Source organism: Choloepus didactylus, chromosome 5 (assembly GCF_015220235.1).
Source record: "Choloepus didactylus isolate mChoDid1 chromosome 5, mChoDid1.pri, whole genome shotgun sequence".
Lineage (NCBI taxonomy): Eukaryota > Metazoa > Chordata > Mammalia > Pilosa > Megalonychidae > Choloepus > Choloepus didactylus.
Genome location: NC_051311.1, coordinates 40410747 through 40415158, shown reverse-complemented (window position 1 = coordinate 40415158; position 4412 = coordinate 40410747).

Below are 4412 nucleotides of genomic sequence, written 5' to 3'. Positions count from 1 at the left end.
AAAATACCCATGTGTCTATAAGCAAGAAATAGAGTTACATCTGCAGAGACTTCTACAATTGGTACTGTTTTGCTCCACTAAAGCTAAAAACCAGGAAACTGAGTTACTGTTACCCTTGGGGGCCTTTGAAAGACTTGAAACTAAAATAAGATTTGCAACCACTATTATACTTTTCTAAACAAGAATTGTACTTAAAATAACAGTCCCTATAATTAATTTTTACTAGTGTGCTTCCATATGTCCCCTTATGGAAATCCTTTCCTTTTTTCACTCTATTTCCTCTGGTCTTCTCTTTTTCCATTCTGTACCTCACCAAGAGAACTCCCAGCAGTTTCTTAGAATACAAACTTAGCTTCAGGAAACAGATACACTCAGAAAGCCATGGGTTGACAGTAAGATCAGTGACATATCTAGGACTCTTTCAGTCATTTATTCATTCGACAGCATTCATAGAGCCCCCACTTGGGGCCATACGCTGGCTTAACATAGATAAAAACCAAAGTATCTGCTTCAAGGAACTTCAGAGTCTAGTAGTGGGCCTAATGGATTCCCCATGGCCCTTCTCCAGACCCCACAGCTTGCGAGCTAGGGTTAGACTCCTGGCCTAGTGATGCAGATTTTACCATCTGCCCAAGTAACACCAGGACAGTGCCTCTTGCAGTCTTGCCTCCACTCCAGGCTGCAACAGCTTCCTGTGACCACAGACAGCCCCTCTTTCCCCACCTCCCGGCTGAGATGTCACCCCCTCATGCTCCAGCATCCTGTAGAACCAGCAGTTTCTGTGGATCCTGAGCAGTCGCGGGACTGCCCAGCCAGGGCCCGGAAACCCCGGCAGCCCTTTCTGGAGGCTGTGTGGTACCTAACTACCTGTATGGTTTTGATTTGCATTTCCCTAATGGCTAATGATGTTGAGCATCTTTTCATGGCTTACTGGCCATTTTTACACCTGCTTTGGAGAAATGTCTATCCAAGTCCTTTCCCCAATGTTTAACTGGTTTGTCTTTTTGTTGTTGAGTTGAGGAGTTCTTTATATATTCTGGACACTAAACCCTTATATGGTTTCCACTTAGTACCAAAGAGGTACTGAGTCTTTTTTGGGGAAGTCAAGGACACACTAAGTGGCTATCTCCCAGCCTTTGCCTATCTCCCTCCTTTTCACCTCTTGCTTGTTTGTGTGCAGCTGCAGCTGTTTTGTTACGCTTCCATTGATGTTTGCTTGCATGCAGGTGTTCTGTATGTTTCTACTTCACAAGAGATCGCAGACAGCTGGAGGAGATGTTAAACCTTAAACAGGCCTAGCTGCTTGTCAGGGCACAAAGGTTGCTCACTGGTAGAACTACCCTGCCCGCCAGTGTATAAAAATTGATCACTTAGTGCAAGTGTCCCTCATCTGTGACAGTAAGAGAGGTGTGCAAAGCTTCTGAGATATTGGTTTCCCTGGGAGATGGGCTGGGGGAGGATCTTTACCCCTGCTTTTTTGGACCCATTGTGCTGTGCAAGCAATAAAGCAGTCATTTGCTGGGAGTCTCTGTTGTTTAAGAGCCTGTGTTTCCATGATGCACTGTAGAGCAACTTGCTCCACACTCTCCTGTACAGGCAAATTGATGAGAGAGAACTCAGTTAGAAAAAGACTTACCTAATAGTCATTGAGTCCACATATGTGCAGTAGAGTTAGATATGACCAACTGATGCAACTGAGCTAAAACAACTGCCTTGCAACTGGGCCTGTTTAAGGTTTAACATCTCCTCATACGACTGTGAGGGACCCATGCAGCGAAGAACATATGCGTTTGACCCAAGCTTTTGTGTAGAGCTTTTGGGTGCCACTGGAGGCAGCCAGCTCTGAAAACAAGAATGTGAAGAAAGAAGGTCACCAAATCTCCCTCTGAAGAAGAGCAAGCCTCTCCATTTCTACATGTGTATGTGAGCGTCTCATTGCCAACAAGTTTTGGAAGCTCCTTTTTCACAGCCAGCCATTTGGTTCCTTTCCACAGAGGCATTCAAGACAGGGGAATGATGCATGTAACCATGTGGTCCTTACCTTGGAGAGGATCCAGCTAAACTACTCTGACCCACAAAGTCAGTGTACCCACAAGGTTAATTCTACAGCTGCCGGGGTGTCTAAGGAAACCCATAAAGCAGCACCCACGGTTTGGGAAACTTTGCTCCTTAATACTCCTAAGGCATTAGTCTTCTATTTTTAGGTAACTCAATCTCATAACTAAACAAAAGAACCCCTCTTCTTCTCAAGTAGTTACCACTGTACCCAGATTCTTATCTTTTCTTAGCTTAAATTATTTATTATTTTGAAATACACAGAAACTTATAGGACAGTTACAAAAATGATACAAGCCCCATACAGAGATTTGCAACATACTCGTATTACCCCAGATACCGAGATCTACCAATTTTAACATTTTGCCACTTTCCTCATATCATTCTATCTGTCTATCTACCTACCTACCTACCTACCTATCCATCTGTCTACTTATTTGTCTATCAATCTATTTTCTTAACATATGAGTGTAGGCTGTACACATCACGCTCCTTGAACACTTAATACTGCCATGTACATTTCCTAAGAAGGATATTCATCATATACCTAGTTTAAGTGCAGTTATCAAGTTCAAGAAATTTAACATTAGTATAAACTTACAGTCTATATTCCAATTTTTTTTATATGCCCCAGTGATGTCCGTTTGAGCCTTCTCTCCTCTCTTGTTAAATTCTGCTCAGGGTCATGAATTGCCTTTAATTATCTTTACCTCTTTACCTACCTGCCCTCCTTCCCTTCTTTCCTTCCTTTCATTTCTTCCCTCTCTTCCCTTCCCTCTCTCTCCTCCCTCCCTTCTTCCCTCTCCTCCCTTCGTTCCCTTCTTTCTTCCTTCCTTACAGTCCATAATCCAATTTTTAAAATACATACCAACAATGTCCCTTTAAGCCTTCTCTCCTCCCTTGTTAGATCCTGTCCAGGATCATGACTTGCCTTTAATTATCATTATCTCTTTACTTGTCCTTCCTTCCTTCCTCCCTCTCTACTCCCTCCCTTCCAACCTATCGCTCCCTCCCTTCTTTCATTCCCTCTTTGCTTCCTCCTTTCCTTTCTCCCTTCCTCTCTTTTTCACAAATAAAATAAATTTTCCCATATCAAACACTTCCAAGCATAGCATTCCATGGGATTAATCACATTTACTACATTGTCATACCTTCACCACCTTCCATTATTGAAACCTTGTCATCTCCCCAAACAGAAACTCTATACCCATTTTGCATTAATCCATATCCACCCCTCCCCCCACCACCCTTGGCATTCTGTACTCTAATTTCTGTCTCTATGAGCTTGCATATTCTCCAACATTTTCTTTGTAGCTACCATGAGGCTTAAATTTGACATCCTCAATCTATAACAATGTCATTCGCATTGATACCAAATTAACTTTGATAGTATACATAAACTATATTCCTATACCTTTCCATTCCCCCACCTTTATGTAGTTTTTGTCACAAGGTACATGTTTATACATTGAGCCACAAACCTCCAATTCATCATTGCATTTTATGCATTTGCCTTTTAAATCCTGCAGGAAATTAAAAATGGAGTTACACACCAAAAATACAATAATACTGGCAATTATATTTATCCCTGTCATTACCCTTACTGGAGATCTTTACTTCTTCACGCAGCTTCCGTCTGTTGTCTATTATCCTTTCCTTTCAACCTGTAGAACTTTGTGTAGCATCTCTTATAGGGCCACTCTACTGGTGACTAACTCACTTAGCTTTTGTAGATCTGAGAATGTCTTAATCATCCCCTCATTTTTGAAAGACAGTTTCGCCGGATAAAGAATTCTTGGTTGGAATGTATTTGCTTTCAGTACTTTAAATATGTCATCTTACTGCCTTCTTTCTTCTGCCAGCTACAATCTGCTCTTGAATCCCATTTCCTCATTCTTGAACTCCCAGCTACAATCTGTTCTTGAATCCCATTTCCTTATTCTTGAACTCCCTTCACCCTTGGTTCCCTTGACATCATGTATTGTACTTCTTCTCTGATTATTCTTCCTACTGTCTTGAATTAATTTTTATCCCAGACTCTTTAAGTGCTCACATGATTGGAATCTTCATACCAGCCTTGGTTTCTCCTATTCTGAGTATCAGGATTCTCTAGGACCAGGACCCTTCATTGCCCCCAAAAGGGTCCTAGAGCCACTCAAGGTGAAGATGTTAAGATCTGGGGAGGAGTGAAAGATGTAATCAGGCAGTTCTTATCTCAGGAAGAAGTCTTCATATGTGGGATCTTGTTGAGTACTCCATTAGATCTTTCAAAGGTGATAAATACCAAAGGCTTAAATGAATGAATCTGACATTGTAAGACTTCCTCTGACCACCAACACCCCTTGGCATTCCACACA